At 43.0% G+C, this 15,861-nt stretch overlaps 1 protein-coding gene across 2 annotated transcripts in view; it reads left to right on the top strand.

Moving 5' to 3' along the window:
- Window positions 1-15,861, top strand: part of GRM8 (glutamate metabotropic receptor 8) — a 2,054,171-nt gene that overhangs the window by 336,960 nt on the left and 1,701,350 nt on the right. The gene's annotated exons all lie outside the window — the stretch shown is intronic.

Here is a 15,861-nt window from a genome sequence, read left to right as displayed (position 1 = left end):
GTTAAGCATGTCGAATTGAGGTGTTGTGAATTCTGTGTTCAAGCTCCCTCCTGTGGTCACGAGTGGTACTGCGGCTTCTGAGTTTCCTTCCTCAGGTGATGAGGTTAAGTCGTTAGGTGCTGCTCTATTTAACCCTTATCCGGCTGAATAGGTACAATTGTAACTATTCCGTTTTAAAATTGCAATAACTTTTTTTTGAAAAGACGTAGAGGGCTGAAATTTCGTGACATCTCTACATTTTTGGTCCAGAATATATTGGCCAAATTTCAATAAAATATCTCCACCCGCTTCCGAGATAAGGGGTCGAGATCTTTTTGCATCCATAACAAGCTGCATAGGTACAAATGTACCTCATATATTTTGAATGAAGATAATGCAAGGGAAAAAGCATAAATTTTTTTTTAATGATAATGCTATTTAACTATTATAAACAAGTAAAAAACTGTTCATTTACATTATAAAAGAAAATGTAAGAAACTTTTTTTTATTGATTTTCTTTGCAAGTAATGCATGTTGGCTTTGCTACAGAGTGTTCATCGCAAATGGGTTTCACACAAACCACACAAGACTTTCTAGTCTTGCGTTGTTTTCGCCTCAGGTCTCTGCAGACATAGCAACTACCAACAACAGGGGAGGGTCCACGACTACCATGAGGTATTTTGGGGCCAGCTGCTGGCTGCGATGCTACCACAATGCATCGTCCAAGCACCATTTCTACTGCACCTCGAAGAAAATGGTTTCTCATTATCATTTTGTTTGTACTACGATCTTCAATTGCAGGCATACACAGCTGATTTGCAAGATCTTTCAGGAACTTTCTGCGTTGATCCTTTGCCCTGAAGCTTGGATTGTGTTCTCTGTAGATGATGTAGGATGCTAACCCACTGACATCAATCATATTGTAGAAAAATGCCAAAGTCCAACGTGATGTTCGTCGTTTCACAGTGTACTCTCCCAACATTTTATCCATAACATCAACGCCACCTTTTGTTATGTTGTAGTATTTTATTATCTCTGGCTTGGCTGCTAGTGTCTCTTCAACTTCTCCCGTCATGTGCATAGATGATAGAAGCACGACTGATTTGTTCTTCTTTGGTACATATGAACAGACTGTTGCATCATGATTGTAGGCAAAATTTGTCGAGTATACAGGCCTTTCTTTGGCAGGCTGCATGTTGTTAGGTAGGAACCTTTTGTTTTTTCTCACTGTACCAACTAGTGTCATGTTCCAGGAGTTCAATACCTTAGCTAGTTCCATGGTTGTAAAGAAGTTATCGGTGGTGACATTTCTTCCAGAGCCTTTATACGAGCTCACTAGGTCCAATACTGTTCGTTCTCCAATGTTTACTTGTCGAGGACCATCAGTTGGTTTCCCAGTGTAGAGCTGACCTTGTAAAGGGTAGGCATTTGATGAGTCACAAGCCCAGAAAATCTTTATGCCATATTTAGCTGGTTTTGAAGGTATATACTGGGTAAATTTAGTATGACCTCTAAATGGAAATAATTGCTCGTCGACGTTGATACAATGATATGGCTTGTAGGCTCTCTCCAGATTACTGTTCAGCATTGTCCAGATGTCCCGTATTGGTGCAGCTTTATCTGTTTGCACACGTTCTGCACGTGTATTTTCGTTGTCAAACCTGATAAATCTGAGTATCATCTTGAAGCGGTCACGAGACATGGCTGCACGTATAAGAGGCAGAGCAGCAACATTCCACATTTCCTCCAGATTCTCTTTGTTGGCTCTGTGCACACCAGCAGCAATCAGTATGCCCAAAAATGCATGAAGTTCAGTTTCAGTAAATTGCTTGAATGTTTTTTGTGGTGGCCGTTTGGAAGAATCAGGAAAACGTTGTACCAGTTCGTTGTTGTAAGCATCACAAACTCTCTTGGCCTTTCGATTCGTTTCCCGTAATATGATGTCACACATCTCGGGAGTCATGATGGACTTGAATAGCTCTTTTGCTGTATATAGGTTGCTGATTGCTGCAGGGCCACCTCTTTGTCGTAGGACATTACGAGATTTTGTTTGTGCGTTTGGCAGTGGATTACTGCACCATTGAGTTTCATCCTTAGCAGTCCAAATGTCGCCTGCACTTTGAGGCACAGAATCATCCTCAACACTTTCGTCTGATTCGTATTCATTTTCATGCTCTATGACCATTTCTTGTTCAATGTCTGAATCTTCTTCAGTAACATCCACTTGTGGTACATAGTTTTCATCATCAGATGGAACATATGGTTCATCCTCATGCTCAGAATCAGATTCTTCTAGCATTCGCATTATTTCGTCAGACGTAAATCTGTAAATATGAAAAAATGTAAAATAAATAATTTTCCGAAATACTACATTATTGGCTTTTCACAAAATTATACTAACCTGCAAACACGTTTTCTTGGATTATGGCGGAAACTAGATCCAGCATTACTATCACTCATGATGACTTGCTAGATGAATTTTGGCTTCGTATTTTGTGCTGAATATAAATAAAACATCGTAAAACAATATGTAGATACTAATTATTATCCATTTTTCGTATAAAAATTATACCTATAGTGATAAGTTTCATACAAAATATATGTAAGCCAAGTCCAGGCTGAAAGACAATTTGACTGTTCTGTCCCCACATAATGAGAATAAAGGTATAACTGGCTGTTAGATGCTGTGAGACTTTCCTACCTTCGTTTCCAAGAAATTGAAGACTTCACAAGCCTAGAAATGTGTGCTCACAGCAATGAGATGAACAGCAAAATGGCTAATGAGAGGAGGGAGGCAGGAAGACAAGTAGAAGCCACTCCCAGTTTGAATTAACTTAATTGACAGCAACATAAGTGACCAGTAACAACACTGAACAATAGATATCAGCATAACATTTGTAGCTGAATGAACTTTAGTTTCTGAAACCAAGTAAAGTCTTCCCACAGTGGAGGTATATGTGAAGGTACAATTGTACCTATGCAGCCTGTTAAGGTTGTAAAATTATGCAGCCTGACAAGGGTTAACTCCACCTAGTGCTTTGATCCTGGCCTCCAGTCAATGTTCTAGTATTGGTCTTGCTTCCTCCTGGATCGTTCCTGTGGCCTGTCTGCTCAGCATAAGCTAAGTCTGCATGTGTTACTTTTGTTGCTCTATTTGATGAAGCCATGCGCCTTCTTTTCCAGGAAGTTTTCGCCTGCTGAGCGAAATTATGATGTTGGCAATCGAGAGTTGCTGGCCATGAAGTGGGCATTCGAGGAGTGGCGTCATTGGCTTGAAGGACCCAAGCATCGCGTGGTGGTCTTGACTGATCACAAGAACTTGACTTATCTCGAGTCTGCCAAACGGTTGAATCCTAGACAGGCTCGTTGGTCGCTGTTTTTCTCCCGTTTTGACTTTGTGGTTTTGTACCTTCCGGGCTCTAAAAATGTGAAGGCGGATGCCCTGTCTAGGAGTTTTGTGCCCGACTCTCCGGGTTTGCCTGAGCCGGCGGGTATTCTCAAAGAGGGAGTAATTGTGTCTGCCATCTCCCCTGATTTGCGGCGGGTGCTGCAAAAATTTCAGGCTAATAAACCTGATCGTTGCCCAGCAGAGAAACTGTTTGTCCCTGATAGGTGGACGAATAAAGTTATCTCTGAGGTTCATTGTTCGGTGTTGGCTGGTCATCCTGGAATCTTTGGTACCAGAGATTTGGTGGCTAGATCCTTTTGGTGGCCGTCTCTGTCGCGGGATGTGCGTTCTTTTGTGCAGTCCTGTGGGATTTGTGCTCGGGCTAAGCCCTGCTGTTCTCGTGCCAGTGGGTTGCTTTTGCCCTTGCCGATCCCAAAGAGGCCTTGGACACATATCTCTATGGATTTTATTTCGGATCTCCCCGTCTCTCAAAAAATGTCGGTCATTTGGGTAGTTTGTGATCGCTTCTCTAAGATAATCCATTTGGTACCCTTGTCTAAATTACCTTCCTCCTCTGATTTGGTGCCATTGTTCTTCCAGCATGTGGTTCGTTTACATGGCATTCCAGTGAACATCGTTTCTGACAGAGGTTCCCAGTTTGTTTCGAGGTTTTGGCGAGCCTTTTGTGCTAGGATGGGCATTGATTTGTCTTTTTCCTCGGCTTTCCATCCTCAGACAAATGGCCAGACTGAACGAACCAATCAGACCTTGGAAACATATCTGAGATGTTTTGTTTCTGCTGATCAGGATGATTGGGTGTCCTTTTTGCCGTTGGCTGAGTTCGCTCTTAATAATCGGGCCAGCTCGGCTACCTTGGTTTCACCGTTTTTCTGCAATTCTGGGTTCCATCCTCGTTTCTCTTCAGGGCAGGTTGAGTCTTCGGACTGTCCTGGTGTGGATACTGTGGTGGACAGGTTGCAGCGGATTTGGACTCATGTAGTGGACAATTTGACCTTGTCCCAGGAGAAGGCTCAACGTTTCGCTAATCGCAGACGCTGTGTGGGTCCCCGACTTCGTGTTGGGGATTTGGTTTGGTTGTCATCTCGTTATATTCCTATGAAGGTTTCCTCTCCTAAGTTTAAGCCTCGTTTCATTGGTCCGTATAGGATTTCTGAGGTTCTTAATCCTGTGTCTTTTCGTTTGACCCTTCCAGATTCTTTTTCCATCCATAACGTATTCCATAGGTCATTGTTGCGGAGATATGTGTTGCGCCTGTGGTTCCATCTGTTGATCCTCCTGCCCCGGTTTTGGTGGAGGGGGAGTTGGAGTATATAGTGGAGAAGATTTTGGATTCTCGTGTTTCGAGACGGAAACTCCAGTATCTGGTTAAGTGGAAGCGTTATGGTCAGGAAGATAATTCCTGGGTCTTTGCCTCTGATGTCCATGCTGCCGATCTTGTTCGTGCCTTTCATATGGCTCATCCTGGTCGGCCTGGGGGCTCTGGTGAGGGTTCGGTGACCCCTCCTCAAGGGGGGGGGTACTGTTGTGAATTCTGTGATCAAGCTCCCTCCTGTGGTCACGAGTGGTACTGCGGCTTCTGAGTTTCCTTCCTCAGGTGATGAGGTTAAGTCGTTAGGTGCTGCTCTATTTAACTCCACCTAGTGCTTTGATCCTGGCCTCCAGTCAATGTTCTAGTATTGGTCTTGCTTCCTCCTGGATCGTTCCTGTGGCCTGTCTGCTCAGCATAAGCTAAGTCTGCTTGTGTTACTTTTGTTGCTATATTTTCTGTCCAGCTTGCTTTTTTGGTTTTGCTTGCTTGCTGGAAGCTCTGAGACGCAGAGGGAGCACCTCCGTACCGTTAGTCGGTGCGGAGGGTCTTTTTGTCCCTCTGCGTGGTTGTTTGTAGGTTTTTGTGTTGACCACAAAGCTATCTTTCCTATCCTCGGTCTATTCAGTAAGTCGGGCCTCACTTTGCTTAATCTATTTCATCTCTGTGTTTGTATTTTCATCTTAACTCACAGTCATTATATGTGGGGGGCTGCCTTTTCCTTTGGGGAATTTCTCTGAGGCAAGGTAGGCTTATTTTTCTATCTTCAGGACTAGCTAGTTTCTCAGGCTGTGCCGAGTTGCATAGGGAGCGTTAGGCGCAATCCACGGCTACCTCTAGTGTGGTTTGATAGGTTTAGGGATTGCGGTCAGCAGAGTTTCCACGTCTCAGAGCTTGTCCTATGTTTTGTGGTTTTTGTCAGGTCACTTGTGTGCTCTGAACTTCAAGGTCCATTGTGGTTCTGAATTACCTATTCATAACAGTGAGGAGACTTAAAGCCGCAATGCTCCTCTGGGAAATATGCAAATTGTCTCTTCAGAGAGGAAGAGGACTAGAACTCTAGTGCCACCTATTGGAAGTAGCAATCCTAACAAGCAAAAAAGATCTTTTTAGCATAATCCCACTGTCTATTTTGTAGAGCGCCGGTTGTCGGCGCTCATAGCAATTGAGCATTTCTGCTACACACAGGTGATCTGATTATCGCCTGTGTGTAGCAGAGGTGATCAGGTTATCACAGTTTCTATTCTCCCATGGAGACAATTGAAACAAGTGAAAAGTAAAAAAATGTTTTTAAAAATATTTAAAAACTGAAAAAAATATAAAAGCTCAAATCATCCCCCATTTGCCCCATTCAAAATAAATCAATTAAAAAAAATAAAAATTGCACATATTTGGTATCTCCACTTTCAGAATCGACCGATCTATTAAGCAATAAAAAGAATAACTGTATTTTGCGGATTATAAGATGCACCCCAAATTTTGAGGAGAAAAATAGGAAAGAAAACTTTTTTGAATAAAATGGTGGTGCTTCTTAAAATTCATGTGTCTTATTGCTTATCGGGGGTGGAGGTGTTAGGGGTCGAGTTCCTGCCTCTGCACAGGGGGAATCTCGGGACATCTCCGCTGCAGTCTCCCATTCTTCTCCTGCCACAGTGGAGCTTGCTCAGCGGAGACGTCGATCCCAGCGTCTCGCTCAGTCTGACTCTGTGCTTAGAGTTACTGCTGCGTTTCCTGCTTCTCCGATTGAAGTCAGTGCTGGGCAGCGGCGAGCGGACGCTTCTGGGGCTAAGTCCTGCTTTTCACATTCTGAGCATGCCCAGAGTAAGATCTCTCAGTGGAGATCGAGGGTCACATGATCAGATACTGCAGCTAAGGTCCTTGTAGCTGCTAGGACTAAATCCTGCTTTGCACTCTGAGCATGCCCAGGGCGAGATCTCTCAGTGGAGATCCAGGGTCACATGCTCAGGTGCTGCAGCACTCCATTGGTCCTTCTTTGGAAGGTCCTAAACATGCTGCAGCTATTTAAGCCTCGCATGGCCGCAAGGCCATGCGCTAGTATTGTCTTTTGTAAATGTGTGTGTGTTGTGAGTGAAAGTCGTTCTTTAAAATCCCCTCCCTATTGTATGACTGCTCGCGGAAGGTGGGTGATTGCTACCTAGCGCCCGACTTAGCCATCAGCACGGTACACACATTACAGCGTCTTATTGCTGTGACCGCCAGTGCGGCGCCGTGCGCTTTCTCTGCGCTTTCCTAACCCAAGCCTGGGTGGATAGTGGCGTCCGCCAGTGCGGCACCGCACGCACTCTCGTGCCTCTAAAATATATTCTCTTGGTGCAGTACCGCGGCCCTGTGACTCAACAGGGTTCGCTTACTTGACACTGGGTGAAGTTAACCCAAGTGTGTATTCATATTGTACCGCCATCTCGTCCGTCTCTACTAGCAGCAGGGTTTTCACCTGCACGGTGGACCTCGGACGGCGAACGCACCTAATACCATTACACCTTATACTTGGTGCGTTCCGCCAGTCCTAACAGGAGGCTGTGGTGAATCCAGGGTTGCTGCTGCAGGAGGCAAGAGTGGAGCATTGCTGCAGGCCACAGGGTGGGATGAGGGGGTGTTCAGATGTGCAGTGTGGCGAGCCATTGCGAGTGTTCGGTGCTGTGGGTGTCCGGTGCTGCTGGGGCTCTGCCGAGATGTTGAGAAAGCCCAGAGCCCATGCAGTCACATGGTTTCCTATGTGTTGGACTGGACTCTGTCGGCGGTGCATGTGCAGAAGGAGATCTCAGCACCAAGATTTCTAACACCCGCACCGCACATCCGAACACCCCCTCATCCCAGCCTGCTGCCGGTAAGGTATATCCGCATTATGATATACACCCCCATTTTACCCCCAAATTTGTCTTATAATCTGAAAAATACAGTAATCTGATCGGTAAACGGCATAGCAAAAAAAGGAAAAGTTCCAGAATTATGTTTTTTTCGGTCACCACATTAAAATGCAATAGCAGGCAATCAAAATATTGTATCCACAACAAAATGGTGTCATTAAAAATGTCAGCTCAGCATGCAAAAGCCCTCACCCAGCCCCAGATCACAAATAATGAAGACGCTACGGGTCTCGGAAAATGACGCAATTTTTTTTAACAAATTTTGGAGTTTTTTTTCTCTATTTAAATAGAACACGATCTATACATATTTAGCATCAACGAACTCGAAATGACCCGGCGAATCATAATGGCAAGTTAGTTTTAGTATTTGGTGAACATGGTAAAAAAAATTCAAAAACCAGTTGTGAAATTGCACTTTTTTTGTTATTTCACCGCACTTGGAATTTTCTTCTTGTTTCCGAGTACACAACATGGTAAAACCAATGATGTTATTCAAAAGTACAACTCATCCCACAAAAAGTAAAGGCCTCACATGGCCATATAGCCATAAAAATAAAAAGTTATGGCTCTGGGAAGAAGGGAAGCAAAAAACAGAAAAGCAAAAATGAAAAATTGCTGTGGCGTTAAGGGGTTAAATCAAACCTGAAAGATCTCCCAAAATAGGACTAATGTTTGGAAAGTCTTGGTGAAAAGCCATGGCAACTTTCTTTGAAAATAGCAAGCCTGCTCCTGCTTGCTAATTAAAGGGATACTTTTTTGGATAGCTTGATAAAAGCCTTTGCAATTGCTTAAAGGGAAGGTGCCGCATTTTATTTTTTGCATTAAAAATGATTGTTTATATAAACAATTATTTTTAATACAAATTTACTTTTTTTAACTTTAACATTTTTTGTTATTAATTTTTTTTCAGCCATTTTTCTTTGCAGGAGTGTAAGTGTAGCTGCACGACACTTACACTCTGCAAATACGGCAGCCCTGGGCATAGGACTCAGCAGTCTGCGTCTGACCATATAGTTTTCATTGTGCTGCTCCCTGCTCTGATGTGGCCACGCCCCCTGAGCCGGCCACATCACAGCAGAGGCAGGAGATCAGCGCCGTCTTCCTGGAGCTCACAGTGCATCTGTGAGCTCCAGTTTCCCAGTATAATCGCAGGAGCCCTGTGGTTATAGGAGGAGGAGAAGGAGGAGACGAAGGAGGGAGAAAGGACTCAGCAGCCAAGCAGTGAAGTAAGTATCAGGAGGGAGGGGGAGGGGGCGAGGTAATCTAATCCTATCCTTTGTGGTGCTGACTCTGAGCAGTTATCTCCTCCCATGTGTGTTAGGCTGCCATCACACTATCAGTATTTGGTCAGTATTTTACATCAGTATTTAAGCCAAAACCAGGAGTGGAACAATCAGAGGAAAAGTATAATAGAAACATATGCACCACTTCTGCATTTATCACCCACTCCTGGTTTTGGCTTACAAATACTGATATAAAATACTGACGAAATACTGCTAGTGTGACGGCAGCCTTACTGTGCTGAGCCATGTATCTAATCCTCTCCTGTGTGATACTGTCTGCTGAGCTGTGTATCTAATCCTCTCCTGTGTGATACTGTCTGCTAAGCCATGTATCTAATCCTATCCTGTGTGATACTGACTGAGCTGTGTATCTAATCCTCTCCTGTGTGATACTTTGCTGAGCTGTGTATCTACTCCTCTCCTGTGTGATACAGTCTGCTGAGCCATGCATCTAAACATATCCTGTCTGATACTGACTAAGCTGTGTATCTAATCCTCTCCTGTGTGATACTTTGCTGAGATATGCATCTAATCCTATCCTGTGTGATACTGACTGAGCTGTGTATCTAATCCTATCCTGTGTGATACTGTCTGCTGAGCCATGTATCTAATCCTACCCTGTGTGATACTGACTGAGCTGTGTATCTAATCCTTTCCTGTGTGATACTGTCTGCTGAGCTGTGTATCTAATCCTATCCTGTGTAATACTGTCTGCTGAGCCATGTATCTAATCCTACCCTGTGTGATACTGTGCTGAGATGTGTATCTAATCCTGTCCTTGTTATACTGTCTGCTGAGCCGTGTATCTAATCCTATCCTGTGTGATACTGACTGAGCTATGTATCTAATCCTCTCCTGTGTGATACTTTGCTGAGCTGTGTATCTACTCCTCTCCTGTGTGATACAGTCTGCTGAGCCATGCATCTAAACATATCCTGTCTGATACTGACTGAGCTGTGTATCTGATCCTCTCCTGTGTGATACTTTGCTGAGCTATGCATCTAATCCTATCCTGTGTGATACTGACTGAGCTGTGTATCTAATCCTCTCCTGTGTGATACTGTCTGCTGAGCTGTGTATCTAATCATCTCCTGTGTGATACTGACTGCTGAGCCATGTATCTAATCCTATCCTGTGTGATACTGTGCTCAGCCTTGTATCTAATCCTACCCTGTGTGATAATGTGCTGAGATGTGTATTTAATCCTCTCCTGTGGGATACTGTGTGCTGAGCCGTGTATCTAATCCTATTCTGTGTGTTACTGTGCTGAGATGTGTATCTAATCCTCCCCTGTGTGATATTGACTGCTGAGCTGTGTTTCTAATGCTATCCTTTGTGATACTGATGGCTGAGCCATGTATCTAATCCTATCCTGTATGATACTGACTGAGCTGTGTATCTAATACTGCCCTGTGTGATACTGACTGCTGAGCTGTGTATCTAATCCTCTCCTATGCACTCCTCTCCCCCATTATGTGTGATCTATATGGCGGTATTATGTGAGAACACTGGTGGTATTATGTGAGATCTATATGTCGGTATTATGTGAGAACACTATGGCGTTGTTATTTGCAATCTATATGATGGTATTATGTGAGAACTATAGGACAGTATTATGTGTGCTCTATATGGCGGTATTGTGTGCTCTGTATGGCGGTATTATGAGTGATCTATATGGCGGTATTATGTGAGATCTATATGGCGGTATTATGTGAGAACATTATGGCAGTATTATATTCATAAAAGGGGACCCATTCTAGGGTGGTTCTGGTTGAGCAACTGCACACGGGTCTGGGGTAATAGAGGGGCAGCATGACCTCCAGTTAGGTGCAGTCAGGGCTGGTGAGGCAGCTGAAGAGAGGGGTCTCATGGTTATCATTACTATATGGCTACATTTCCTTCCCAGCGTCACCCCAGACTGCGCCTGTCACCTCGCTTTCACACATTGCCAGGACAGGATGGGGAAGACAGGATCTGAGGAGGGGAATGGGGTCTGCATGCAAAGTCTGGATCAGAACAGGCCATCAATCCGCAGAAATGTTTCCTGGATTTCTGTGAAGCAGACAAGCAGATGGTCCATCCATGTGTATAAAAGACAGTGCTCTATGTACAATCCCTGGCTGCTCCGCACACTGAACATGGGGCCCCCCATAGACCAGCACACTGATCTCCTGAAATACTCTGTGCTGCTGTCACCCTGCTCCCTCCACCATATATCTCCCAGAATCCTTGCTGCCTGCCATCCTCGGTGACTGTCTACTTGTCAGTTTAACTCTGCAGTCACCAACAAAATGGCTGCTCACTGGGTTCCTGATTATCATCCTCTCTTATCCTTTAGCAAACACCCAGAACCCAGAAGGGGAGGAGAGGAGACATCACACACGTCAGCAGACTCCGCCCATAATTACTGCAGTGCAGTAATGTGAGCTAGTTGTACACTAGGTTTTTGTCAAATTTCAGCAGCTGCTCCCTCTAGTGTTTAAAAGTGGAAATGCCAAACCTTTTAAAATTATTTTTCATAGTTTACTAAATTATAAACAAATGATAATATTTTTGAAGAAAATGTAAACATTAATTCTTTACATTTTTTCAATCGCTGGATAAAAATTTTTTTTGATGGCACCTTCCCTTTAATCATTTTCTCAATAGCAAACCAGCTGTGAATCCCAAAGAATGGAATATTTTTGTCTCCCAAAATAAAGGCATAATTTTTGATCTGTTTGTGAAAAAAAGCGATTGCTTCTTCATTTAGTAAAGAAAAAAAATTCTTGCCATATCAAAATAAGGATAGTATTCATACTTCTCATGGTTAAAATCCATGACTGTTTGCATCACCTGTATATAGACACCAGCAAGGCAGACATCTGTTCCTAAGAATGGATAATTTGTTTTTATTATTCTTTAGTGTTAACCCCTTTACCCCCAAGGGTGGTTTGCACGTTAATGACCGGGCCAATTTTTACAATTCTGACCACTGTCCCTTTATGAGGTTATAACTCTGGAACGCTTCAATGGATCCTGGTGATTCTGACATTGTTTTCTCGTGACATATTGTACTTCATGACAATGGTAAAAATTCTTTGATAGTACCTGCGTTTATTTGTGAAAAAAACGGAAATTTTGCCAAAATTATGAAAATTTCGCAATTTTCCAACTTTGAATTTTTATGCAATTAAATCACAGAGATATGTCACACAAAATACTTAATAAGTAACATTTCCCACATGTCTACTTTACATCAGCACAATTTTGGAACCAAAATTTTTTTTTGTTAGGGAGTTATAAGGGTTAAAAGTTGACCAGCAATTTCTCATTTCTACAACACCATTTTATTTTAGGGACCACATCTCATTTGAAGTCATTTTGAGGGGTCTATATGATAGAAAATACCCAAGTGTGACACCATTCTAAAAACTACACCCCTCAAGGTGCTCAAAACCATATTCAAGAAGTTTATTAACCCTTCTGGTGCTTCACAGGAATTTTTTGAATGTTTAAATAAAAATGAACATTTAACTTTTTTTCACAAAAAATTTAATTCAGCTCCAATTTGTTTTATTTTACCAAGGGTAACAGGAGAAAATGGACCCCAAACATTGTTGTACAATTTGTCCTGAGTATGCCAATACCCCACATGTGGGGGTAAACCACTGTTTGGGCGCATGGCAGAGCTCGGAAGCAAAGGAGTGCCATTTGACTTTTCAATGCAAAATTGACTGGAATTGAGATGGGACGCCATGTTTCGTTTGGAGAGCCCCTGATGTGGCTAAACATTGAAACCCCCCACAAGTGACACCATTTTGGAAAGTAGACCCCCTAAGGAACTTATCTAGAGGTGTGGTGAGCACTCTGACCCACCAAGTGCTTCACAGAAGTTTATAATGTAGAACCGTAAAAATAAAAAATCATATTTTTTCACAAAAATTATCTTTTCGCCCCCAATTTTTTATTTTCCCAAGGGTAAGAGAAGAAATTGGACCCCAAAAGTTGTTGTACAATTTGTCCTGAGTACGCTGATAGCCCATATGTGGGGGTAAACCACTGTTTGGGCGGATGGGAGAGCTCGGAAGGGAAGGAGCGCCGTTTGACTTTTCAATGCAAAATTGACAGGAATTGAGATGGGACGCCATGTTGCGTTTGAAGAGCCACTGATGTGCCTAAACATTGAAACCCCCCACAAGTGACACCATTTTGGAAAGTAGACCCCCTAAGGAACTTATCTAGAGGTGTGGTGAGCACTTTGACCCACCAAGTGCTTCACAGAAGTTTATAATGTAGAACCGTAAAAATAAAAAATCATATTTTTTCACAAAAATTATCTTTTCGCCCCCAATTTTTTATTTTCCCAAGGGTAAGAGAAGAAATTGGACCCCAAAAGTTGTTGTACAATTTGTCCTGAGTACGCTGATACCCCATATGTGGGGGTAAACCACTGTTTGGGCGGATGGGAGAGCTCGGAAGGGAAGGAGCGCCGTTTGACTTTTCAAAGCAAAATTGACAGGAATTGAGATGGGACGCCATGTTGCGTTTGAAGAGCCACTGATGTGCCTAAACATTGAAACCCCCCACAAATGACACCATTTTGGAAAGTAGACCCCCTAAGGAACTTATCTAGAGGTGTGGTGAGCACTTTGACCCACCAAGTGCTTCACAGAAGTTTATAATGCAGAGCCGTAAAAATTAAACAAAATTTTTTTCCCACAAAAATTATTTTTTAGCCCCCAGTTTTGTATTTTCCCGAGGGTAACAGGAGAAATTGGACCCCAAAATTTGTTGCCCAATTTGTCCTGAGTGCGATGATACACCATATGTGGGGGGAACCACTGTTTGGGTGCATGGGAGGGCTCGGAAGGGAAGGAGCTCCATTTGGAATGAAGACTTAGATGGAATGGTCTGCAGGTGTCACATTGCATTTGCAGAGCCCCTAATGTACCTAAACAGTAGAAACCTCCCACAAGTGACACCATTTTGGAAACTAGACCCCCTAAGGAACTCATCTAGATGTGTTGTGATAGCTTTGAACCCCCAAGTGTTTCACTACAGTTTGTAACGCAGAGCCGTGAAAATTAAAAAAAAAAATCTTTCCCCCCAAAATTATTTTTTAGCCCCCAGTTTTGTATTTTCCCGAGGGTAAGAGGAGAAATTCGACCCCAAAAGTTGTTGTCCAATTTGTCCTGAGTACGCTGATACCCCGTATGTTGGGGGAAACCACCGTTTGAGCGCATGGCAGAGCTCGGAAGGGAAGGAGCGCCATTTGGAATGCAGACTTTGATGGAATGGTCGGCAGACGTCACATTGCGTTTGCAGAACCCCTTATGTACCTAAACAGTAGAAACCCCCCACAAGTGACCCCATATTGGAAACTAGACCCCCCAGGGAACTAATCTAGATGTGTTGTGAGAACTTTGAACCCCCAAGGGTTTCACTACAGTTTATAACGCAGAGCCGTGAAAATAAAAAATCTTTTTTTTTCCCACAAAAAATATGTTTTAGCCCCGAGTTTTGTATTTTCCCAAGGGTAACAGGAGAAATTGGACCCCAAAAGTTGTTGTCCTATTTGTCCTGAGTACGCTGATACCCCATATGTTGGGGTAAACCCCTGTTTGGGCACACGGGAGAGCTCGGAAGGGAAGAAGCACTGTTTTACTTTTTCAACGCAGAATTGGCTGTAATTGAGATCGGACGCCATGTCGCGTTTGGAGAGCCCCTGATGTGCCTAAACAGTGGAAACCCCACAATTATAACTGAAACCCTAATCCAAACACACCCCTAACCCTAATCCCAACACTAACCCTAACCACACCTCTAACCCAGACACACCCCTAACCCTAATCCCATCCCCATTCCCAACTGTAAATGTAATCTAAACCCTAACTGTAACTTTAGCCCCAACCCAAACTGTAGCCCTAGCCCTAGCCCTAATCCTAACCCTAGCCCTAACCCTAGCCCTAGCCCTAACCCTAGCCCTAGCCCTAACCCTAGCCCTAACCCTAGCCCTAACCCTAGCCCTAACCCTAACCCTAGCCCTAACCCTAGCCCTAACCCTAGCCCTAACCCTAACCCTAACCCTAGCCCTAACCCTAGCCCTTTTTATTGCAAAAAATATTTTTTGCGTTACTACATTTTGAGAGCTATAATTTTTCTATATTTTGGTCCACAGAGTCATGTGAGGTCTTGTTTTTTGCGGGACGAGTTGACGTTTTTATTGGTAACATTTTCGGGCACGTGACATTTTTTTATCGCTTTTTATTCCGATTTTTGTGAGGCAGAATGACCAAAAACCAGCTATTCATGAATTTCTTTTGGGGGAGGCGTTTATACCGTTCCGCGTTTGGTAAAATTGATAAAGCCGTTTTATTCTTCGGGTCAGTACGATTACAGCGACACCTCATTTATATAATTTTTTTATGTTTTGGCGCTTTTATACGATAAAAACTATTTTATAGAAAAAATAATTATTTTGGCATCGCTTTATTCTCAGGACTATAACTTTTTTATTTTTTTGCTGATGATGCTGTATGGTGGCTCGTTTTTTGCGGGACAAGATGACGTTTTCAGCGGTACCATGGTTATTTATATCTGTCTTTTTGATCGCGTGTTATTCCACTTTTTGTTCGGCGGTATGATAATAAAGTGTTGTTTTTTGCCTCGTTTTTTTTTTTTTTTTTCTTACGGTGTTTACTGAAGGGGTTAACTAGTGGGCCCGGTTTATAGGTCGGGCCATTATGGACGCGGCGATACTAAATATGTGTACTTTTATTGTTTGTTTTTTTTTATTTAGATAAAGAAATGTATTTATGGGAATAATTATTTTTTTTTTTTTCATTATTTTGGAATATTATTTTTTTTTTTTTTTACACATTTGAAAATTTTTTTTTTAACTTTTTTACTTTGTCCCAGGGGGGGACATCACAGATCGGTGATCTGACAGTTTGCACAGCACTCTGTCAGATCACCGATCTGATAGCAGTGCAGGCTGCTTCACAGTGCCTGCTC

The sequence above is a fragment of the Ranitomeya imitator genome, chromosome 4 (assembly GCF_032444005.1).
Source record: "Ranitomeya imitator isolate aRanImi1 chromosome 4, aRanImi1.pri, whole genome shotgun sequence".
Lineage (NCBI taxonomy): Eukaryota > Metazoa > Chordata > Amphibia > Anura > Dendrobatidae > Ranitomeya > Ranitomeya imitator.
Note: the sequence above shows the minus strand (reverse complement) of the source record. Positions and strands in the feature narration are given on the sequence as shown.